The following is a 27,743-nucleotide window of genomic DNA, read 5'->3' as shown; positions in this document are numbered from 1 at the left end:
TCCTCGTAATCTGCCTTTATCATTTTTGCATATGATCGACTTGTGAGTGACCAGCACAGGATTTTCCTTGCACATTTATTGTTGGAGGGAAATGCTAATCTTTTTTAACAAGACTTAGTTATGAAATATTTTAAAACTTAAACCCGTGAATTATTTCTATATTTTGGTTGAGAAGTACGTAACTGTCGGGTCTAATACAGAATTGTCAATACCTAAAGTTCGATCTTCTTACATTAGGGTTGCTGTGAGCATAAAATGTGCTGAAACATATCGGTCTGATGTCACAGCATTCAAGAAAACAGTGTAGAGCGTTAGCTAATGTTGAAGGCAACATTTCTGTCTCTGTTTTTTTTAATCCAGGCTGTGTCAAACTAATGTTGAAGCTACACATGATGTACAATCTGTAATCTGCCAATGATGTCAACACGCTATCAGTTATACGAAAATAAAAACCAACACTTGTCCATTCAACTGAGCAATCACCGTCGCTTCCATTTCTTTAGCTGTTGGCTGTGTTATAAATTAGGATAGTGAATAGACCCTTATTATTTCGGGTCTGTTTTCGTCCTTTTCATTGAATCATACAAGCTGCAACTCTAAATCTCTCTGTCACATCTGTAATAGCAGTAATTCCTCTATCCCAGCTCTCTGATATAACATCTATAAAGGAAACGAAATAGTGGCCCAATAAACAGTATTAATGACAAATACAAAATAACCATACTTGAAAATAACAATATCATAGACCTCATGATTAACTTGAACAATATACAAAAAAACTGTATGTATAGTTATGGAAACCTGTATATTATTAAAAATAAATCAGTGTAATTATTTATAAAATAGGAGATTTGTTATGATTGTAAATCCAGACGACAACTACCCAACAGTGTCAAAATGAATAGAATTAGAGCATTTACACTATCGTACGACCATCAACAATGAGAGCATTAACCATATGTAAAAATATACAAATATAACCACAGAAAACCAAATGTATATAATGATACATATATAAAATATAACCTATATGTATAGAGATGTGATACATATATAACCATATAACACCATATGTATAGAGATGTGATACATATATAACCGTATAAAACCATATGTATATTGATACATTATATAACCATATAAAACCATATGTATAATGATACATGATATAACCATATAAAACCAATATGTATAATGATACATATATAACCATATAAAACCATGTGTGCATGCATATAATGATACACATATAACCATATAAAACCATATGTATAGAGATGTGATACATATATAACCATATAAAACCATATTTATAATGATACATAATATAACCATATTAAACCATATGTATATAATGATACATATATAACCATATGTATATAATGATACATATATAACCATATTAAACCATATGTATATAATGATACATATATAACCATATGTATAATGATACATATATAACCATATGTATAATGATACATATATAACCATATGTATAATGATACATATATAACCATATGTATAATGATACATATATAACCATATAAAACCGTATGTATATAATGATACATCTATAACCATATATACTGCAGCTGTCCTATTTGAGCAGTCAAATTTCATTGACTGTATATTCATATGTGATATACAGTCACTGACCGTATATCACCTTGTTTATGACGTTGACAATACGTTTCCGTAGAGTTTTATTTATGACGTCAATAAAACATACAGGTTCGCGGACATTTTACGTCGTCCGCTCCAAATTAAAAAATGATGGTTTTTACCCGAAATACTTCATTTAGAACACTTATAAGAGTTGCAGTATATAAAGAATAACCATACATTGTCTCAAAATATCAATCGGTTATTTGTACTCGGCTCGAAACAGGTAGAAACGCTCGGCACAGCCTCGCTTTCTACCTGTTTCTAAGCCTTGTACAAATAACATTGATATTTCGAGACAATGTATGGTTATTCTATATATAAAACCGTATGTATATAATGATACATATATAACCATATGTATAATGATACATATATAACCATATGTATAATGATACATATATAACCATATGTATAATGATACATATATAACCATATGTATAATGATACATATATAACCATATGTATAATGATACATTATATAACCATATGTATAATGATACATATATAACCATATGTATAATGATACATATATAACCATATGTATAATGATACATATATAACCATATAAAACCATATGTATATAATGATACATATATAACCATTTATCATATACTTAGTACAAAATACAGCAATTTTGTATATCTAATAAAGGGTCTTTTTTCCAGTCTGTATCACATACCCTGTATCGCATACCCCATATCGCATAGCTAAACCCGTATCGCATAGCCCGTATCGCATGGCAAAACCCGTATGGCATGGCTGCGTGACGTCATAATGTGAAGAACGTCAACTTTTGACCTATGACGTCCAGTTGCTGTATTTCCTGGCATGAAAGGAAAAAAAATGAGTTCAAACTAACAAAAATGTCCTAGCATTTCAAATAAAATCAATATTTTTCAAAAAAAATAGTACCCAGTGACTTCACGAGCGATTTTCATCTATATAAAAAAAGACACAATAAGATGGAAATGTCTGAAGTTTTATTGTTTAGTCTTATTTTTTATGAAGTCTCTTTTCATTACCTGATGGGTTAAACACAAATGAAAATTTTTACGATTTTAATTTGATTAGAAAAGATAGCAAACTTTCCAATAAATATTTTTCTTGGTGTTCACCTCGCCAGAAGTTAAAATGAACCAGATCATGAATAATATCATCGCCAAATAAACAGTAAAACTTTAAACATTCTACATCTTACGATATTTATTTTTTGAATGTTAATTTTTGTTGAAATATTAGGATAGTATCGTTGGTGGATGCATTTTAATACATTGTCTTAAACGTATATTGAGAATAAAATTTGGTTATAGGGGATATTACGATGTGGATATTAAGCAAATAAGGAAGTCTATTAAAAAAAAATTCAGCTGGGAAAATACAGCACAATCACAATGTTCTTTTCTTGCTTATAATTTCGGACGATTTAAAAAAAATGGATATCCCATGAATCTGATTCCATTAAAATATATGATAAACAGAATAATACATGGCAAAATCCGTATCACATGCCGTATCACCCTCGACCAATATCATCCCTTGGGCCTAAAGGCCCTCGGGCTGATATTGATATCTCGGGATGATACGGCATATGATACGGATTTTGCCATGTATTATTCTCTATATAAAACCGTATGTATATAATGATACATATATAACCAGATGTATAATGATACATATATAACCATATAACACCATATGTATAGAGATGTGATACATATATAACCATATAAAACCATATGTATAATGATACATATATAACCATATAATACCATATGTACATAATGATACATCAATAACCACAGAAAACCATTTGTATAATGATACATATAACCATATGTATATAATGATACATATAAAACCATTAATGTAGATGATACATAATATAATCATATAAAACCAAACGTATTAAAGATAAAAATTCAACCACAGACTGTAAACTGAAAAATGATTTGTCTAATGACATGGAATACATAACTAATGATTAAACAAACAAATAATGTTTTTGGCAAACTTGTACTTAATCAAATGCTAAAACCTCGAACGATTATGTTGTTGTTTGGTTTTTTTTTTTTTTACAACACAGACGATCTGCACTGCCAACAGCTACACACATATTAATTGTTGGTGTGCGTATTCAGATCTGTTTATAGAAATCTGTCCATTTCTAAAACACAAAAAAATTATGTTTGTTACACGATTTCAAAGTTGAAGACCATAAAACCGACCTTTCGGAATACCTCGACACTTATCACATTCATTGTTCACGTAATTACATCATACATAATACATTGTAATATGTAGTCCGTGAATGATGCGTATATCTCGCGCCAATTTCTCTGATGCATTCCCGCTTACTAGATACCACCAATTTTAATTAATATCGATATGGCTATGAATTAAAGCCTGTCAGTGTATTTTGACTCGGACGCCATGTACCTCCACATAATATAAACTTGCAAATTCAACCTGAATTTTGGAATCATCGAAACCAAAATTTTATCGGTCTTTGTCACTTTCACAATATGTATAACAAGATCATAACTCATGCACAATTGAATGAAAACTTTATAAATACTCAATGAACCATAAATTATAATGCACAAAGCTATAAAATGATTACGTTATAAATTAAATAAAGTATATTAGAGTGTGTCTATAAATTTATTTCAGATGGCTTTTACTTTTTTAGTTATCTTTTATATTAAATGCGTATGTACATTCCAACATATATAATCGTCTGACAAAAACTGCTTTCTGTGTGTGTCATTTCAGCATACAACATCGTTGTTAAAATTAAAAATCTTCACTTTTCTTGAGAAAACTAAAATGGCGTCCGCTAGCATTCAGTGCAATTGCGAGAATGCTGGCTAATCTAAACACATGTGAAGAGATAACATGCACCTAATCCTCAATGGTCAATTAAATATCATTAAACAATCATTTAGTAATTAATCTTGACCCAACGTTAACTGATCTTTGCCTGTAATCAAAAACTTAGACAACCCCATGCAAATTTACAGTTTCATATTACTCTTGATAAGAATAATTTCCTGACAAAAATGTTTTTATGTACCATAAAATGATTTTGTGACAATAATGAATTTTGTGTTAAATTTTCAATTCTGTTTAACAAAACTCAATTTTGTCTTCACAAAAATAAACACGAAATTGAACCTTATCATGAATAAAATGAATTTTGTCATTACAAAATTCAATTTTGTCATTACAAAATTCAATTTTGTGTCAAAAAAGGAATTTTGTGTCACAAAAGTCAATTTTGTCAACACAAAAATAAATACAAAATTGAATTTTGTGTGAATTTTGTCATTACAAAATTCAATTTTGTGTTTATTTTTGTGTAGACAAAATTGACTATTGTGTTAAATTTTCACTTCTGTTTAACAAAACTTAATTTTGTCTACACAAAATCAGGACAAAACTCACTTTTGTCCGTACAAAATCGAATTTCGAGTACAAAATAAACTCACCATAGATACCAGGACTAAATTTAGTATATACGCCAGACGCGCGTTTCGTCTAAAAAAGACTCATCAGTGACTCTCGAATCCAAAAAAGTTAAAAAGTCCAAATAAAGTACGAAGTTGAAGAGCATTGAGAACCAAAATTCCCAAAAGTTTTGCCAAATACAGCTAAGGTGATCTTTGCCTGAGGTAGAGTCTGATTCGGCGCCCCGTATGTAGCGGCATTAGCCTGCTCTTTTTCGAAATCTACAAGGGTGTCTTTAACGTGCAAGAGATATGGCTCTCTCTTAACACGGGTCAGCCATTTATCGTCCCCTTCCGACGGACTATCATCGTTTCCTCAAGACCATACTCGCAAATGGTGTCAAGGGAGAACCGAAAATTGAGTCCCTGAAATTTTCACTCCAGACGGGAATCGAACCAGGAATCTTTGTGTTAGTAGTGTGATGCTCTAACCACTACACAACGGCTCCTCTCTATCTCCAGTTGCTCGATAACACTTGTCTTCTTTATGTACAGGTTCTAGAAGTGTGATGAATGTGTGTATATATGTATATACTGGTAAATGTCTCCGTTATCCGAAGAAACCCTCGAAAGCTGCAATGGTACAGTGGCATTCATGTACAATCCCTATCGGGATTAATGAAGATGTGTCTCTAACGCATATTTACGACAATCATTTTCAAGGACAATCAATCCCCAACCAACACAAAGGGAGTGTGAGGACACCGGCTATCTGTTATTGTGGCTGAGGTCTGGTTACCAGAGAAGTGTGGGAGGGTGAAAATCACCCTTGTGATGTACTGAAATTTCTAGCGCCCCGAGTCAGAATCGAACCCGGGATCTTTAGCACTGAAGACATCGGTCCATTAGACCACGAACCAACAGTATAAAAGAAGAAAGTAAATAATTTTGATGTTCATAGTACGAAGAAGTGTTTATAGTAATTCAAAACACTTATCAAAGCTGGTATATATAGTACGCAAACACTAAATAACAAAAAAAAACAACATTACAAGGTGTATCTTAAGTTAGAAATAAACTGACATGGTAAATAAAGAAGAAGATCAAAAGACGATACACACAAAACACAGCATAGAAAACCGAAGACTTAATACGTGTTCCATTGATATACTTTTTATGCCCCATTTATGAGCATTATGTTTGCTGGTCTGTGCTTCCGTTCGTTCGTCCGTTTTCCGTTCGTTCCGCTTCAGGTTGTTGTTTTAGTCAGAGTTTTTGGTCGAGGTAGTTTTTGATGAAGTTGAAGTCCAATCAACTTGAAACTTAGTACACATGTTCCCTATGATATGATCTTTCTCATTTAAATGCTAAATTAGAGATTTCTCCCCATTTTCACGGTCCACGGAACATAGAAAATGAGAGTGCGGACGGGACATTCGTGTACAGGGGACACATTCTAGTGTGATTATACAATGATTGATTCTTGATTTTTTCTTTAGACAATTGGTTTGGGTACATAGCATAATGAATAATATAATTTGACCTGCGTTCTCGTTATAAGAGTTTTAACCAATGCGCCTATAATAATAATGATAATTTGTTTGAAATCATGACGTTTACCAAGCTCATTAAAACTAAAGACGATCTCAGAAGTAATCAAACAGAACAATTATAACGTAGCATTATTGTATAATTTGACACTTACACAAAGCTTGAATACTGCTGCATTGAAGACCTGTTGGTGACATTCTGCTGTTGTCTGTTCTATGGTCGGGTTGTTGTCTCTTTGACACATTTCCCATTTCCCCATTCTCAATTTTATTGTTCACATTCCCTGGTGGATATCTGTCTTAATGACAACCATACCAAACATTTGTAATTTGCAAATCAATATATGTGAATCAAGGGAGGTGGGAAATGCAACTACCAAAATATCATGGTGTATTTCCCTTTTTAATGTATCTCAATCCCTTCGTATCATCATCGTTGTTGATTTGAGGCAGAAGTAAAAGCTATTGTGGATGGTGCTTCAAATTATGCCTGTACCATATGGACAGTCAGCTGTCAGGGAATATTTCCCATCCAGGTTTGAATTATGACATGCCTCATATCACCAGGCTCCATGATAATGCGTGGCACAATTCCATCCACCGTAAGGGTAATTATCTCTGTCATATGTCGTGAACTTTTGTCCGTTATGTCTGGTAAGAGAATCACCTGACATATATAATAAATATTATTCTATTCTTTTAGATACGTAAGCTCATACACAAAAACAAATTGCTCACGTGAATTAAACATAATTCAGATGAGATTCAGGTGAAACTCATATGAACTGATTTCACTTGAATTTACATTCACCTGTCAGAAAACTCATTATAGAAATTTTGCCCTAGCCGAGTGTTTCGTCTACAAAAGATTAATATCAGTGACGCTCGATTAAAAAAAAAGTTAAAAATGCCAAATAAAGTATAAAATTGAAGAGCACTGAGGACCGGCAACAAATCCTAAATGTTTATCCAAATACAGCTAAGATAATCTATTCCAAAGGTAGAAAAACCTAAGTGTTTCAAAATTTTTAACTTTTGTTAACAGATAATTTATAATTATGACCATATCGATGAGAATTCATGTCAACACAAATGCTGACTACTGGGATGGTGAAAAGACTACATCAGGAGTTGTATCGACCTAGTGGTTGTTAATATACTCATCATATATATAGGAGGATTGAAATTTTGTATTGGCGCAAGACGCGCCTTTCGTCTTGATAAGACTATATCTTATAAAAAAAGTATATGACACACGATATTCACAATATTGTTCGAAAGATTTGGATATTTTTTTTATCCATCTTGATTTGAAGATGAATTTAAAAAGAAGCATAACTTTTGGTCTACGTGTAGGAAAATGTTTATACATTTTTAGATTTCCATTTATTTACGTTTTTTGGCAAACGTAGATCCAGATAATGCGGTTTTGCTGTATCAGCAATTAAAAAGTTGTTGGGTTTTTTTCTGACGCGGGTCAAGGACCTTCTGCTATCGTAGGTATCAATATCTCAGTAGTCCAGCCCTTGATACTGACATTATTTGCAGAAAAAAAAAGAAACCACTTTCTAAACTATTATTTAACGAATTGTTACATACAAACTTAAGGTCGACATCTGTAAGGAATAACATAGATTGATTTGGTTATTCACAATACGTCACTTTCCAGCCACACTACTCCTCACACATATGTCATTGGCTTTCATATAGATGGATTGAAGTTAAATATCGGCTATCTGTATTAATAAGTTACCTGCATCTCCGCTGTAACGTCCAAGAGAAAGTGTATAGCCATTTGTCTCATTCGAAACACTAAAGCTGTCATAGTTTGCGTGATACATAACATTTGAAAATTCTGTCATAATAATCTTCAATCTGTGGTTTCCATTTGATGTTAGCTGATGTATTATATCGTTTCCTAATAAAACAATTCTTAAAGCATGTATCTAACCCTTACTTTTTGTGTTAAACAGTTACTGCATATAGTGATCTATAGTTTACAAAAATGCATGGCCTTTAATTGAGCAGTATTAAAGAGGCATTAGCTTTCAAATTCATGTATTCCAATAGACCACTTTCGAGTTTGTCCTTCACCAGAAAAAAGATCGCCTGTATCCCTGTATGGAACGCCAACACTGTCTTGTTATGACCATTTTCATTATATGATGTGCATTTACCTTTATATGATGTGCATTTACCTTTATATGCTGTGCTTTTACCTTTATATGATGTGCACTTGTCATTATATGATGTGCAAACACCTTTATATGATGTGCAAATATCCTTATATGATGTGCAAATATCCTTATATGATGTGCAAATATCCTTATATGATGTGCAAACATCATAGTATGTGCAAACATACTTATATGATGTGCATATATACTCATATAATGTGCAAATATACTTATATGATGTGCAAATATACTTATATGATGTGCAAACATTCTTCTTGATGTGCAAACATTCTTATATGATGTGCTAACATTATTACATGATGTGCAAATGTACTTATATTATGTGCAAAGATCCTTATATGATGTGCAAATATACTTATATGATGTGCAAAGATCCTTATATAGTGTGTACATATCCTTATATGATGTGCAGTTTCCTTTATATTACGTGCAAACATCTTTATATGATGTGGTTGTGTCATTATATTATGTACTTGTAATCTTATATTATGTGGTTAGGTTAACTTCATTATATGATGTCGAAACGTCATTATATGATGTGCTTTCATCGTCGTTATGGTCAATGAACATGATTACGATTATATAATTACTGTCTACGTCATAACTGATTTCGATCTGCTTCTGTAAACTATTAACCCGGCTCAAATATGTGTCTATCGCTAGCGAAAGTGCAATTTATAGGGAGAATGAGACAAAGCAATTTAACAAAATCAACGTTTCAACATTTCGGTTGAAGATTAAAATCAGTTAATACAGGAGCTAGTTGAAGAAATCTCCGCCTGTGGAGAAAATGATAACAAATTTAAGAGCCTTTTATAACTTGCTATTCGGTTTAAGCATAGGCTCCGTGTTGAAGGTCGTACTATGACCTATAATTGTTTCCTCTTACAAATTATGACTTGGATGGAGAGTTGTCTCGGTGGCTCTCATACCACATCTGCTTATTTCTATTCATTGCAAAAGACACCATTGAAATCACAGTCTGTTTCAAAAATATTTCATAACAATAGCTATAAAATTATCTACTGATGCATACTATGGCGAGATGGTTTGTTTTATTAAATGTTATTGAATAATATTAATCTGTAAATGGTAAGATGTATAATGTAGTATTGAATATGTACAATGATATTAAATCTAGTATATCATATAATATATGCCACTAAAGGAGTAGACCGATTTCATTGAGCCGCAACTCCTCTAAAACCATACCAAGTCGGAAATATGTGTGATAGGACTTTTAATTTGTCATTGAACCAATCTTTTTTTTCCACAGAAAACGCCAATTATGTGAGAAAATACCCAATTTCGAAGACTGCAAGCTTAGTCGATGTAGTGCCCACAAAATGCGAAATGGCTATGTGGGTAATTATAAAAAATGAAAAAGTGGTATCTTTGCTAATGAGACAACTCTCCACAACAGACCAAATGACACAGAAACTAATAACTATAGGTCACCATACGGTCTTCAACAATGAGCATATACAGATTGTTTATTTTCAACTTATTCTAATGGAGATTTTTTTAATTGCTTATAAAATTCTGAAACATTAGTACTAGTATGTCAACAGATTTGGAGTAGCGTCAACGATTTCTGAGATATAAGGGGTTGATTCCTGATGAAGTGTTTTAGATTTAATTTTTCGTCCGATTAGATCGGATTTTACCGTTGTGGTACTTATTTCGATCCTTTTCGTTAATAGCAACGGATTTTACGTAGACGATACAGTTATTGAGTTAAAAGGGGGAAAAACCCACTGAAAATCACACTTTGCCACACTTTTTCCAATTTAGATGAATGGGGTGACGCCCGTCTTTTGCATTTTGTTCCTCTTTATCGTCTCTTTAAATTTTTTTTTAGAATAAAACGCATTAACTTTGTCATTACTGTGTCCACCTTATTACTGTGTCATCACTGTTTCAACACTTGCCCACTCGCTGGCGTCTTCTTGTATCATCGGTAGAGCGGATATAGGTACTAACCAAGGGGTCGTGATCGATTTTCCTTCTGACACGGTACGAAAATCTTTGTTTTGTTTACATTATATCAATGTGTAACAGTACTTCAATCTAAACATATTTGTTGTTTTAAGAAATGATTTGGTCGTAGTTTGGTGATAAGAGAAGTCTCACTATTTGCCCAAAACAAGAATCCTTACTAAAATTTGTGCAAATACTTGTCAAAGAAGTTGGCGCTCGTCTCACCCGATATGATTCTATATTCATTGCAACTCTGTTTCTGATAGAAGGCCCACTGTTTGTGCGTAATAAGTATAGCTGTTTCAATAATTGGCATTGAAATATTTTGAACCTATGTTATTTTTCGATATTTTATTCCGACAAGAAGCGTTGTGTATAGCTGACCACATGAATCCTTCTGTACGGTGCATAGTTAAATGAATGTACGGTATATAGCTTTTCATGCTTCGAAGTACCTACAAAGCTATATCCACTGTACCGATGATACACGATAGTAAACATAATTCGGAATACTTTGCTTGCTTGTGATAATGGTGTTCGACAAGGAGAAAACTTATCACCTTTCCTATTTTATTTACTTTTGATTGACTAATATAATTTCTTAGTGACTAGAAGTATTACATGACTTAACAGAACTATACCAGAAGATCTGGAAAGAAAATTAGAAATATATCTTAAGTGTTTTGTTATATTGTTTGCAGATGACACGGTGTTGTTGGCTGAAACAGCACAGGACCTGCAGAGTCAACTCAATGCTTTCCATGATTATTGTAAGGCTTGGAACTTGAAAGGAAAGTTGTCAAAATTAAAGTCTTAGTGAGGTTTTTCTTTGGACGGAAGCCAAAAAATCTCCGATTTTCTTACAATGATACTAACATTGAGATGATAAAACAATATAACTATTTTGGAATTGTTGTTACTAAAACGGGAAATTTCAATATGACAAAAAACATTTATCCGATAAGGCTTTAAGCCATGCACGAAAACTTGAAGGAAACACGTGCGTTTGTCCTCCAGCTGGCTTAGTAATTTTGAAACCTCTCTCTCTTGTTTCGTATATACTGTAAATAGTTATTATTTTTATCTCTGTATACTGATGTCATACATTGACATTGCTAATATATAGATTAAGAGGCCATAAGTATACCGGTATGGATGATTGATTGACTGTTATTTAGCGCCACTTTCAACACTTACATGCTATTTCGTGGCGGTGAGTTTATATTGGTGGAGAAAGCAGAATTGCCCGGAGAGACCCCCGGACCTTCGTTTAGAAAACATACAATTCTGATCAATTAAGATTGGAATCGAGCTTACCTGCCACGTGCGGGATTTGAAATCGCACACCTAAGTGTTGACATGCTAGAGATACAGCAGTTCGACTACTTATAAAAAAGAAGAAGTGGTATGACTGCTAAAGAGACAACTCTCCACAAGAGGTCAAAATGACACAGAAATTAACAAGTATAGGTCACCGTACGGCCTACAACAATGACCATAGCCCATACCGCATATTCAGCTATAAAAGGCCACGAAATGACAATGTAACCAATCGACCACCGAGCGCCCTTCACTTTCACCCGAAATGGATTAAAGGAGATATGGAATGAACCTGAACTCGGTGTATTACATTAACGTGCAGCTTTTTATCATGTTTTTGTGCATATATTTGACAGTTTCAACTATAGATGATTATGGGTGGATTCTTGAGGTTCAGCGGCAAATTGATATATACATATTCGTACAAGAACATGTTAATGTGGGATGAATATTAACCCTGTTTTGTACTAGACCGACACCCTGAGCCGGATTTTTTAACATGTTAGTTCAAAAGGTAGCATTCCGAAGGAAGACATGTATGTCACCTTTCCCGGACACATTTTTCTGATTCCGAGCCGACCAGCTTTTGCTCTTAATCCTTAATCCCGCGTGCTTATATAATTAGCTGGGAAGCAGCATGTAAATAAGAATTTTAAAGTCTTTGGTTTTGACCCGGCCGGGGTTCGAACCCACGACCTTTTCACTCAAGGCAAACATGCTACGACGAAAGTACCACCACTACGTACCGACCATTGATATTTTTGTGTGAGGGCGGGGGGGGGGGGGGGGGGGGGGTTGGATTCCAAATTTCTTGAAAGAGATTTTATCTATTTCAGAAGGGAAGCGAAATAGTGTGTTTCTATTTAAAATGAGGAAAAAATAAAACAATGATGAAACTTTAAAAAAAAATAAACCATGTTTTTTTTTAATTTCGAAAAAGAAAATACACGTGCTCCTTCCCTTAAACTAGAGTCGGTGTCTAACACATTTATTTATTAATATATAATGTACAGATCATCTGTTTCAGCTTTTGATACAAGGATCTGACAACACGTCATTTTATTTTCTGTCCTTGTAGATATTACATCAGCCAATGACATTTCAGCCTTCAAATTTTTGCATTTTTTTATTTTTTACTGAGACCTGTTGTTCTCTTACAGATTAAGAGTGGTGTTTTGAATTTTTTAGAGTGAAGATTTACGGCAGCGGCTTTTAATATTTTGCGTTTATCCTGGAAACATAATAGATTAAAAAAAAAATAGTGCAATGTGTCTGAATATACTCTATAGTAAAGATACTTTTTGGGTAGTTTTGGCTTTTCAGAGTTTGTTGTTTTATTGGCTATTATCTTGATAACTAATAATAAAGAAACCTTTTCTTGCAAGGTATAGACAAGAACATATATAATCAAAGTACTGAAGTATGAAAATTGTTTGCGACTTCAGGGAACTAGTTTGTTCTTATGTTGCACTTTTATACCACTGTCCCAGGTTAGGGGAGGGTTGGGATCCCGCTAACATGTTTAACCCCGCCACATTATTTATGTATGTGCCTGTCCCAAGTCAGGAGCCTGTAATTCAGTGGTTGTCGTTTGTTTTTGTGTTACATATTTGTTTTTCGTTCATTTTTTTACATAAATAAGGCCGTTAGTTTTCTCGTTTGAATTGTTTTACATTTTCTTATCGGGGTCTTTTATAGCTTACTATGCGGTATGGGCTTTGCTCATCGTGGAAGGCCGTACGGTGACCTATAGTTGTTAATGTTTGTGTCATTTTGGTCTTTTGTGGATAGTTGTCTCATTGGCAATCATACCACATCTTCTTTTTTATATTAGTTTGGATTTGCCGTTTGTGGTTTCATTAATATTTACCACACCTTCATTCAATAATAGCATCAGATGAAAAATTCTCTGCTAGAAGAAATTGTTGAAACTAAATTTTCAGGTTTTAACAATTCAGATGAGCGAAACGAGTCGTAAAGATTGATGCCTACGGTTGACGAAGAATTCGCCATAACATTATACCGCGGCAAATTTATAACTATATAAAATTGAATGCCACTTTTCCTATCCCCTCTTTTTTTTTGGTTACAAATGACCGGTTACTTATATGAGCCATTACTCTATCAGAGTCCGATTTATTCCCAATTGTTTGTGTCTATCTTGAGAATATATTAAGAGAAACTCGAACAGCTAACATGATCAGAAAGGCAATATTTACATAAATGAAAATACAAAACTTCGTGTATTATCTTCTTATAGAAAAATTGCTATTTCTAGGTATACCGAAATTGACAAATATAATGCCTTCCCTCGTCAAAACGATCATAAAGCATGACATAAAAGAATTATTTATTCAATTCAATAACCTTAACCGTATTGTTGACTCCGTATGTTTATGAATAAAGATTTGCAATTCATATATATTTTTACAATTTTCCAACAATATCAGATGTGAATTTTTTGTATCTTAAAACGAGGTACTACATGTAACATGCCAAGGTTTATTTCAAGTCTCAACCATTTTCCAAACGGTAGCAACAGATTTGATCCTAATTAGTAGTAGCGGTTACTCCGCAGAAGCAGATCGGAATCAGTTATGACGTAGACAGTAATCATTATAATCGTAATCATGTTCATTGACCATAACGACGATGAAAGCACATCATATAATGACGTTTCGACATCATATAATGAAGTAAACCTAACCACATAATATAAGATTACAAGCACATAATATAATGACACAACCACATAATATAAAGATGTTTGCACGTAATATAAAGGAAACTGCACATCATATAATGACATGCACACATCATATAAGTATATTTGCACAGAATATAAGTATATTTGCACATCATATAAGGATCTTTCAACATAATATAAGTATATTTACACATCATATAAGAATGTTTGCACATCATATTAGTACATTTGCACATCATATAAGTATATTTTCACATCATATAAGTATATATGCACATCATATAATGATGTTTGCACATCATATAATGATGTTTGCACGTCATATAATGATTTTTGCACGTCATATAAGGATATTTGCTCATCATATGATGACAAGTGCACATCATATAAAGGTAAATACACATCATATAAAGGTAAATGCACATCATATAAAGGTAAATGCACAGCATATAAAGGTAAATACACATCATATAAAGGTAAATGCACAACATATAATGAAAAATGGACATAATAAGACAGTGTTGGCGTTCCATATCCCTGCACTATTAACATGATTAACCTTCATCAAGCGTCGCGGTGATCGTCATTGTGCAGGATAAACTAGAAATAATGTTTGTTCCGTAGGTACTTTAGCACAATTCCCGAATGACAGCAGTGCTGATTGTCAATTATGAGAATTCAATTTGCCGAATAGTTCGTGCAATATAGCGTCATAGTTTTCCAACCACTTGCTCAACATTTAAACGGAAGTGAGGACGCCAATAAACGCACGAATGATGTTCACTAAACCCAAGGTTTTTTTGTCGGAAATGCATCGAAAGTTGTCTATTGGACTCAAATTCTCATATTTGATTTCTAACATACTAAAACGCTTATCCAAATTATAAAGACGCTAAAGACGGTCATATAACCCGATATAAACAAAAATATAGATATAAAAAGATAAAGAAACCTCTGCAATTGGATTTTCCCCGGTCTGTTTGATTTCATAATGTAGGTTAAAAATATGTTAATCAGCAGTTTTACCTGTATACGTGAGTTTTCTTGTATAGAAGAAGTCAGTCAAACGGTTTACCCATGTTTCACTTTGAATTCAAAGTTGACTCTCATTTCCGTTTAATAAATGAACTCGCCAAATTCATGCGTAACTCAGCTGCAGCTAAGGGGATACATCGAAGGGTACATGAATACGGATTCAAAGAGGTCGAAATATTCACTTTTTAACATTCATTTATAATGTTTGAACAAATAAATCATATTTATTTATATTTCGTAGCTAATGCCCATTTAACTTTAATGAGTAGTCCAACTAGATGCCAGAACAATATAAATAAAAACAATGTTAATACACTACAAAAGTCAAAAAGTCTGAAAAGACGAATTTTTGTCTGAATTAACATGAATTTTTACTCGACATTCTTTCTTTGTCTTATTTTAAAAGTAAAAAATTCTTAATATAGTAGGAATTTGTCTAACTAAGTTCTTAATTTTTTTAGGACAAATGTCTTGACAGTATTATGTATTGTCTAATCATTTCTGGACATTTTCTGTTTTATCTGATAAGTCTTGATTAGTCTCGATCAATTCTTGAATGTCTTCAATTTGTCTCGATCAGTCTTAATAATTTCAGAATATGTCTTGACATATTCTTGATATTCTTAATAATGTCTGAATATGTCTTGACATAATCTTGACATTCTTGATGATGTCTGAATATATGTCTTGACATATTCTTGATATTCTTAATAATGTCTGAATATGTCTTGACATAATCTTGACATTCTTGATGATGTCTGAATATATGTCTTGACAGTCTTAAAGCTATCTGAATTTATCTCGACACATTTTAAAGGGTTTTAAAGATGTCTTGACACCATCTCAACAGTATAAATTTTGCCTGAATTTTGTATAGATACATTAAACACTGTTTAAATACTTTCTGTAACTGTTATATACTCATTTTTATCATCGCTAAACTAAACTTATGGAATTACGATACCAGAATACTAGTACTTTGCTAATTAGAAAAATCCACATTTTGGCACAATAATTGTTTATTCACTATATAAACATTTAATATTATGCATGAAGAATGAAATATGTCTACAGTATGATTGGTTTTAACCATTCAGCAATTATTTATAAGATTTATGAATAACATTTGTAAATTTTCAAACCCACACTAAAATTGGTTTATATCAACATAACCATATTTGTATCAAATATTTATATACTCAAATTTTTAATTATAAAAATATTCACAAGCCTAGCTTTTATTTTGTTGTAATAAGTGTAACTTAAAACAACAGTATATTATATAAAGAGATTTAAAAAGATAAAATTATATCATGTATATTGGTCATGATTTGTTGAACTCAGAATCGTCTAGTAAATGTAAGACACAATTAAAAATGTTCAGAATATGTCAAGCCATTCTGAGAAAAAATAAGAATACCGAGAAATTTCAAGACAGTATTCAAATGTCAAGAATTTGTCAAGAAATTTTAAGATCATTTTCAGAATGTCAAGAATTAATCGAGTAAGTTTCCTACAAAAATATAAATCAGAATTTGTCAAGAAAAATTAAGACGCATGTCATACTTTATGAGAATTTCGAAAAATTGTTTAAGCAAATTAAGACAAAAATTAGTCTTTTCAGGCTTTTGGATTTTTGTATTGATAGTTATCACTGCACTTACTAATGCACATTATATTTTAAACGTAAGTTTTAACAAATACCGAAAATACGGTATATTCTATGAATTTCTTGAGACGTTTAGCATGTCGCCACATCCAACCTGACTCCATATTGTGAGGTTCATGCAATTCCCTCTGTGTTAATTTAGGTAGCATAGCTTCATGTAGTCTGACTAGATTTATAGTGGTCAAGGTAGAAACATGTAAAAACGTACAACGCGTTAATAGGTTAAGTCTTTTTTCTAACGCATTAAAAAGATTGATCACGATCAAATTCAAATATTCAACTTGAGATCTAACAATACTGATATTTCAATTATATGCTATGTCTTTTCATAATCAAAACTGATCCTTTTAACACTTATGGAATATTTGAAACGTTTGATAAAGGGTTTTTAATAGATAATTTAACACCGAGATATGTGGAATTACTTCGTTTACGTATATTTTACCTCAGTCTATACTTTATCTAGAATGTTTTGTTCATATATATCAAAAATACAAACCAATCCAATATTCGCCTTGTGGATTACCAAAGCCATGTTTGTAGTCAGTCCAATTTCTATAGAAATCAACAGTGCCATCGATTCTCCTCTGTATATCCTTGTATTGGACAATGTAATTTATAGAACACATGTATAAATTGTATAATAAAAGGATAAAAAAGAAAGAAAAAAAAGAAAATATCAACAACAAAAAAATAACTCGAAGAAATAGTCAAATCGAAAAATCCCTTATCAAATGACAAAATCAAAAGCTCAAACAAAAGATAGAAATGCAATAACCAGAAAGGTAGACTTTCAGTATTTATTCGAAATGGTGTTATGACGAAAGCGATGATTTTAAGTGATTATTAACTTGTTATTGTCATTGAGATATAGAACATGAGAAATACATTTTGTGCACACAAACCGCTTTTGTGGATCAATCTTTATCATGTTTATTGAAGATCACTGAAACCCAAACATTTTGGAAACCAAGGATGCAGAAATACATTACATCGTGAGGAGCTATATAACCACCGGGGACACAAAAATAAAGCAGAATTCGTTTTTTGTCAACTTTGCCTTATGGTATTAATATAAGTTTCTTAATTCAGCATTAAAAGGTATTCAAATACGTTTAACAATATAAACTTTCAGAAATACTCAGAACGTCCAATTTTGTTTACGGTATATTTAATTTTTTTAAATCTTATCTTTAATGATTCTATTGGTGTGACATTTAAAATGCTGAACAAACAAAATAAAATAACATGTATTGTGGACGAACATTATGTTGATATATCAACAAATATAATGATATATATATGATGCTAGAATTCAATTAAGATGTAATCTATAATTCTACAATATCATTTTTTTAGAGGCATTCTTGTGTATAATATATAAAGCTCACCGTCAAGACATTTCCTTTTCCATCAATTTCACAGAATACAAAAACAAGTGGCGTTGGTTGTCCAAATGGATAAATTGTATACACACCACTTTTTGAAATACCTTTAATGTCCGAGCATTCTCTTGGAAATGATGAATCTCAAAAAATCAAAAAAATTAAGTGATATTTCTTATTGATTTGAAATTAAATCAAAACCTTGAAAATGCAAGAAAAGAGGAGCGACAGATATCAGAGGGACATTTAAATTCATAAATCGGAAATAAACTAACAACGCCTAGCTTAAAAAAGAAAAATGATAACAGACAAACATGAAATTCACCAAAAACTAAGTGTGATCTCAGGTGCACCGGAAGATGAGCAGGTCCTGCTCCACATGTTGCACCCGTCGTGTTGCGCTCATGTATGTAGTGAATTACATTGCTATGCAATGCATTATATAACAATAAATGTGACAAAACCATGCACAAAAATACACTTAAAATCACATGCATTTATCAAAGTAGCGCATTAGATTACAATTATTTTTGCCAAGTAATGCATTGAATTAAATATTACTGTTGTACATTTTATTATCAAGTGAAAAGAAAAATTAAACATTTTGAAAAACTACATGAAGTCACAAAAGATTCTAGCATATGCAGTAACTGTTCCATTTATCGAATTTAAATTACACGATAAACATACTATTGGAATTAAGTTGCTTTGAGTAAATGCATTAGAGAAATAACCAAAGCAAAAGATCGTTGATATTTGCTCTTGTGCTATGGTAAATTTTTGTATTCTTGTCTGTCATTTGTGCTCATGTGCTTTTTCTATATAACATTTTGTGTTGTTGTTGACATTTATATAGTGATTACGATTATAATACAAAGTTGACTGCTGTATCCCTATTTTGACATTTTTTATTTTTTATGTCTGTTTTTATTGTTCACACTTTGTTTGTCAATATAATGGAATTTTATGCGACTGTCATACAAATGAGGGGTTTAGCTTTAGCTTGATATAAAACCAGGTTTAGTCCATCATTTTCTGCATAAGAAAATGCCTGTACCAAGTTAGGAATACGACAGTTGTTATCCATTCGTTCGATGTAATGGTGCATATATATAGATGACCGGAAAGACATCAATATTTACGACCTATTAAATATTCCTTGTTTGTCCATGATAAGAGTCTCAATAAGCAGTATAGAACAACTGATTGATTAAACAGAAAACATATTTCATGAGTGCATTATTGAAAATAAACGTACGTTGTAAACTGTTCTGGTTACATGTCAGATTTTGATTACAGGAGATTGTGTCATTACAACACTTGACACATTTTACGTGATGGCCTTCTGATCGTCTACCAAAAATAGAACCAATACCTTGTAGACAGATCTGAATAGACATAACAAATCAAACTACTTTCTTATACAAATTAATACACAATTAAATTCAAAACAGATTTCATAATTAGTACCTACAGTATAATAGTTTTCAGTTTTAAATATCTAGTTTATGAAATCGTCTTTTGTAAAATAATAATTTATGAGGTAATCTTATAGTTTTGGTGTGGTAAATGTCTAGCCACTGATGACGGCATTTTTCATCTTTGTAAAATTGAATGATAAAAAGCGAAAATGATCTATTTTGTATTCATGCAAGCGCGTAAAAAACAAGAATCGATAAACACGTGTAGGAAGTAAACTATATAGTATTATTTAGTCGACACTCAACCATTTTTAACAAAGGAACATTAGAAAATGTCCAAAACAATAATGTGTCCAAAGTACACGGATACCCTACCCGCACTATCATTTTGTATGTAAAATGGCGTGAAATTGGGGTCAAACCTCTTTAGAATTGGAAACAATCATAGCAAAGGGAATATGTGTATTAAGTTTCAAGTTGGGTAGACTTCAAGTTCATTAGAAATTACCGTAAACGAATATGTTAACCAAAAACATTAAACCTGAAGCAGGATAGACGAACGAACGAACGGACGAACGAACGAACAGACGAACGAACGAACGGACGCACAGACCGAAAAAACATAATGACATTTGTATTAAAGATTAAGCATCACTGATGAGTCTTTTGGAGACGAACCGAGAGTCTGGCACAAATACAGAATTTCAATCCTGATATTTATGATGAGTTTATTTACAACAACTTGTTCGATGCCACTGCTGGTGGAGTATTATCCCAGGAGGCCATCACCAGCCCAGTAGTCAGCACAACTGTGTTGACATGAGTTTTCATTGATATGGTCATAATTATGAATTAACAGTTTACAAAACTTTGAAGTTTGAAAGTCTAAGGCTTTTTATACAAGAGGAATAAATTACCTTAACTGTATTTGGCCTAACTTATAGGAATTGTTGGTCTTCAATGCTTTTCAACTTCGTATTTGATTTGACCTTTCTAACTTTTTGGACTCGAGTGTCATTGGTGAGTATTTTTTAGACTAATCGCAAGTCTGGCGCAGATACAAAATTTCAATTCTGATATCTATGATAAGTTTAATCCTATTTCATCCAAAATAAATCTGATGCTTGTCTTCAACAGCAAAATAATCAAAAACTTTAATTACCAACAAGTTATTCTGACAGGAGATTTTAACTTAGTTCAAAATCAGGCATTAGATACATATAACTATCTAAATATAAATAATCCAAGAGCAAGAGAAAAAATCTTTGAACTTATTGAAACTTATGATCTAATTGATCCCTTTCGAGAATACTACCCAGACAAGAAACGATTTACATGGAGAAAAGTTAATCCTCTGAAGCAAGCTAGGCTTGATTTTTTTCTTATATCTCGGAGTTTCTATCAAAATGTAAAAGAAGTAGAAATTCAAAACAGCTATAGATCTGACCATTCACCAATAGTTCTACATTTTAAAATAAGTGATTTCAATATTGGGAAGGGTTTGTGGAAATTTAATAATAGTTTATTATATGATATAGAATATGTTAAATCTGTTAAAGAAAAAATAAAACAAGTAAAAGATCAATATGCAACTTTAGTATACAATAGAGACTCACTAGACCAGATTGATTGCTTAGATATTCAATTTACAATAAATGATCAGCTGTTCTTAGAAACATTAATGACAGAAATTAGGGGTAAAACAATTTCCTTTGCATCATATAAAAAGAAAGAAAAAAATAAATTGGAAAATGCTTTAGTAAATGAAATTCAAAAATTAGAAGAAAATATACAAACAACAGAAGCTCTTGAAGATCTCAACCAAAAGAAATCTAAATTACAAATTTTAAGACAAGAAAAAATGCGTGGTCATTATGTTCGCTCAAAAATGCAATGGATAGAAGAAGGAGAAAGATCCTCAAAATATTTTCTCAACTTAGAAACTAAGAACTTTGTTAATAAAACAATTCCAAGACTAGTCAATAATGAAGGCTGTTTAATAAACAAACAAGAACATATTTTATTGGAAGCTAAAAACTTTTATAAAAATTTATATTCAAAGAAAGATACAATAAATAGTGTTGATCTCAATAAGGAAATTCCATTTTTAGACGTTCCCAAGTTAACAAATGAAATAAGGGATACCCTTGAGGGAAAAATCTCCTATTCAGAATTAACAGCTGCTATTAAAAGAATGAAAAGTAACAAAAGCCCAGGATCTGATGGATACACCAGTGAGTTTTTTAAATTCTTTTGGATAGATTTAGGTAAATTTGTTCTTAGATCAATCAACTATGGGTATAATATGGGTGAAATGTCAGTATCCCAAAAAAGAGGGATAATTACTTGTATACCAAAGGGAGATAAACCAAGACAATATATGAAAAACTGGCGACCAATAAGTCTTTTAAACACAATATATAAACTCGGGTCTAGCTGTATAGCAGAGCGTTTGAAGTCTATTTTATCACTTCTAATAAATAATGATCAAACAGGGTTCATTCCTGGAAGATACATTGGTGAAAATACTAGACTAATTTATGATATTTTATTGTATACAGAAGAACATGATATACCTGGTATTCTCCTCCTTATTGATTTTGAAAAGGCATTTGATTCAATTTCTTGGAGTTTTATTGAAAGTGTTTTAGACTTTTTTAATTTTGGACCTTCTATTAAACATTGGATCACTACTTTTTACACCAAAACTCAATCTGCAGTAACTCAAAATTGCCATCTCTCAGATTTTTTTGAGATTCAGAGGGGCTGTCGACAAGGGGATCCCCTATCACCTTATATATTTTTACTATGCGCAGAAATACTTGGTATACTTATACGAAATAATGACAAAGTTAAAGGAATCACTATAGATGACTCAGAGTATCTCATCTCACAATATGCAGATGATACCTCTCTTATACTTGATGGATCACCTGAATCTTTGGATGCATCTCTCCGTACTCTAGATAAATATGCAGAATTATCAGGTCTTAATATAAACTTAGACAAGACCAAGGTTGTTTGGATTGGGAAGAAAAAGTTTAGCCAAGAAACTATGTGTGTTAAGTGGGGATTGGAATGGGGTTCCAGCAGATTTACACTTCTTGGGATAAATTTCTCAGTGGATATTAGTGAAATTGAAAATTTAAACTATAACCCCAGGTTGAAAGAAATTGAAAACATTATAAAAACTTGGACTAATCAAATACTCTCACCAATTGGAAAAATAACAGTGATAAAAACACTTATAATATCAAAATTAAACCATCTATTCCTGTCCATACCTAGTCCAAATAGCACAAAGCTTAAACATTTTACTGAAAAAATATTTTCCTTTATTTGGGATAATAAACCAGATAAAGTCAATAGAGACACCTTATCCAAACCGCACTGTTTAGGAGGACTAAAAATGATTAATATTGAAAACTACATAAAAGGTCTTAAACTAACCTGGATAAGAAGAATAAATAGAAATAATTCAAAACTAGTAAAACTATTCCTCTTTTCAGAAAATCTGAATTTTTCGGAAATGCAATTTCTTGGTCTTTATAAAAAGTTGAATAATCCATTTTGGAAAGAAGTATTTGATGCTTGGCAAGATCTTCAAAATGTACAAAATAACTCTCAAATTAAAACATGCCCTTTATGGAAGAATGATGGAATAAAGATTGGTAACCATTCAGTATTATATAAAGATTGGACAAAAAAAGGGGTTTGGCTGATCAATGACTTGTTACAGGAAGATGGAAACTTTATGACTTTTGATCACTTTAATAATGTATACAATATTAAAACTAATTTTCTCACATATCAAGGCCTAATTTTGTCAATAAAAAAGTATTTAAAAGAATATCAAATATGTCCAAATGACTTAAAGAGAGAAAACGGTCCAGTTTTGCCCTCAGTATTAAAGGTTTTTTTTAAATCCCAGAAAGGTTCAAAAGATATGTATAATATTTTGAATGGTAAAAAGTCAAATCCTAAACAAAAATGTGAACAAAAATGGTCATTAATTCTCAATGCGAACTTCAATTGGAAAAATATCCATGTATTACCCTTTTATATTACAAAAAATTCAAAATTGCAGTGGTTTCAATACAGAATAATACATCGAATTTTAGGCACCAATGAACTTCTCCTTAAAATAAAAATTAAAGATACAAATATTTGTAGTTTTGGGTGCGGAGGGGTCGAAACAATAGAACATATATTCTGGACTTGTCCATATATATCAAAATTATGGGAAGACCTTGACTCCTGGATATTTGAGAAGACAGAAATAGAACTAACTTTAAATATTGATTTGGTTTTATTTGGTATTTTAACAAAAACCGATAAAAATGACATAAGAAACATAATACTTCTGTTAACAAAATTCTACATTTATAGAAGCAAATTAGCTATGGAACAAACCAATATAATAGCACTTAAAAATTATTTAAAGGAAAACTTATTAATAGAAAAAAATATATTCTATAAAAATAAATTACTCAGTAGGGCAGAAAACTGCTGGAACCCCTGGACTCCTTTATTATTATAAAAACAAAAAACAAAAACCAAATAGACTCCACATATAATGTATATATTTCATATCCAAACAACCTCTGTCTTAAAATCATTATCTGCAATGTATCAAACTAAAACTGCTGTGTCTATTAAATAATATATTATATATCTTCTTTTTAGTGTATATAACTATTATGCATACAAAAGTGTGTAACTTATTTTGTTTATGTGCAAATAAGAAAAAAAGAAATTTAATACAAAAAACAATATATATATATATTTTTTCTAAACCTGTGCATTTGTTATACAGATAATTATGTTTGAAAATCTTAATAGTAAACTTCTTTCTTTTTGAAATTACTGACATGGTATATTTTTTTATTTTTTTCCAAATATTGAAAATTGAATGTATAATACTAACAAATACTAACAACTGTATAAATATGATGTTTACTAATGTTAACGAGGCCGGGATAAGGTACCGGTACTTGATGTTTTAAACTAACAAATGTACAGATTTCAATAAAATATGATAAATTTAAAAAAAAAAAAAAAAAAAAAAAAAAAAATAATCAATATGGTATACTAAGTACATGGTCTCAAAGCAATCTTTTTTTCCAAACTGATTGGAGAATGACGTGTGCGGTTTTAAAGTGTGTAGATTATAATACCTGTGGAACAGCACATCCATAATCAAACAGGGACTTTCCTGATTATGTGACGTAATAATGCACGGAACACACCTTTAATAAATGAAAGTTTATCTTTCACATTGTTATCTTTTTCCTGGTTATCAATATATGTTTGTGTCAATTAGAATGACTGTTATATATTCTAACCAATATGTGGATGCACGCTATGCTCTAAAATGTGTTCAATTATCAGAAAAGCATATTAATTTAAATACTATGTAAGAATATTAACTCATATTGTTTAAAATTTGCGTTGAGTGGCTTTATTTGTTTAATTTGTAACGATACACTCGTAAAAATATCTAAGACACAATAAATTAGTACTAACCTCATTGGGATCACATCTAGTATTGTGTTCACATTCACTAGAGGTTTCTACACCTGAACATGAAGCACATGTTTGTCCGTATATTTCATGACATTACGTAGGAAAGTGTCGTTTAGAGTTTACAGTTTGGCATAACAATTTTTTATAACTGAAAGTGGATGATGCTATTCACTTCTAGATGTCTTTTGGCATTTTGCATCGTTGAGTTATTGTTCTATTGGAATATAGGGATAATGATTCTTTAATCTATCTGATTTACAGAAGTCAATAGAAATTGATTTCAAAAGATGGTAGTAAGCGTTTCCAATAAACATGATGAAAGAGTCTTTTCAAGGTATGTAAACTCTCAATGTAAAACTTTTGTGGGATTTATCCGTGCTTTTATTTTACACATACTGGTATGAAATAATAAGAATGCACCAACGCACACTAAAGCTCTCACATCTGACACACATAGAAAGACACACGCACATTTTAAGCTTATGTTTAAATTTCTTAAAATATTATAATGTATTTTGATGCATTTCAAATGATTTCAATTTTAATGTTACAAATTGGCTCTTAATCTTATACTATTTTTTTATAAATCAAAAAATGAACTTACCTCCTACGGTCGCTTCTGAAACAAAACTTTTAATGAAAATAAAAAGTGTAGCAAAAATAATCATGCATTTCATTTTTGTCCAATTTGGTCTGTGTTGTAGAAATCTCTGATTTATCCAATCTAGAGCAATTTCCCATCCACGCATAGTATCAGCGATAAAAGGTCAATGTCAGCAGATTAACACATACTTGTGATGCCTTACATTATATATGATAAAGTACAAAATGTACGATTAAGCCTATACAATATTGGAAATGAAAAAGAAATGCGATTTATATGATCTTTAATCTACAATATGAAACTTCAAAATACATTTGTTTAAAAATTCCAACTGAATGCAAAAAGAGAAGATCAACTCGTCATAGATACCAGGATGACAATTTACTCGCAAGACGTGTATTTCGTTTACAAAATATTCAACAATGAGAAAGATATAATAAGTTATTACAACAATGGTGGTCGTGATTTGAAACTTGAAATGAGTAAATGAGGGTCTGTTGGGCTAAAGACTTATACATAATGTTTAAGATTAGATAATTTTCGGAACAATTGTCAAACAAAATTGGCTGACAATCCCAAATGCTTAGTTCACATAATAGGTTTTAATATGATAAATTAAACGTTTCCATGTTCAACCCACCATTTTTCTTTAAATGTCCCGAACAAAGTCAGAATATTGCAGTTGTTATCAAATCTTTCGTTATTATATATGTTGGCGTTTAATTTTGTTGAACTTCGGTGTGCTGTTGTTCCTTTGTTTTCCTCTTATAGGTTGCATTTCTGCAAATATTGACAATGCAATTTCCCATAGGAACTCCTTTTACGCCTAAAACTGTACCACTTTTACAATGAAGTTTTGAAAAAAATCTTATCCTAGAATTGAAAGTTCATATGCAACACAATTTTTTTCAAAGGTCAAAATATAGGGCTGTGCGGCATATTTTCAACGTTTATATGCCCTGAACTTCTCAGAGTTTAAACTTACACTAATTTTGTTAACTACCCCTACCTCGAATGAAAGGTTACCACAGATTTCAATGTAAACAATATGCACGTGTTTATTTACTGGTAACATTCCCAAGTTCTGTCTCTGCGATATGGAACACAGAGAGCATAACTGGGAACCAGTATGTAAACAAAATGATTTTTCTATGAATATTCAATTACTCCCCAAAAGAGGCGTGTTTTGAGAAACAGCTGTATTTACAAAGTGCAACCTATAGTTGATCTGTTTCGT

The 27,743-nt window shown here is 31.6% G+C and overlaps 1 long non-coding RNA gene and 1 pseudogene across 1 annotated transcript; both read right to left on the bottom strand.

Moving 5' to 3' along the window:
- Positions 1-7,048: 7,048 nt before the first annotated feature.
- LOC139494575 (ficolin-1-like) lies at positions 7,049-20,042 on the bottom strand (annotated as a pseudogene).
- A 172-nt stretch (positions 20,043-20,214) lies between these two features.
- Positions 20,215-25,996, bottom strand: LOC139494980 (uncharacterized). The gene is made up of 3 exons (XR_011657228.1): positions 25,903-25,996; positions 25,554-25,625; positions 20,215-20,343 (listed from the first exon to the last, which is right to left on the bottom strand). It is a non-coding gene; the product is annotated as an uncharacterized lncRNA (long non-coding RNA).
- Between the last annotated feature and the right edge of the window lie 1,747 nt (positions 25,997-27,743).

This window comes from Mytilus edulis, chromosome 11 (assembly GCF_963676685.1).
Source record: "Mytilus edulis chromosome 11, xbMytEdul2.2, whole genome shotgun sequence".
NCBI classification, from domain to species: Eukaryota; Metazoa; Mollusca; class Bivalvia; order Mytilida; family Mytilidae; genus Mytilus; species Mytilus edulis.
This window is presented reverse-complemented; position numbering and strand designations above follow the sequence as displayed.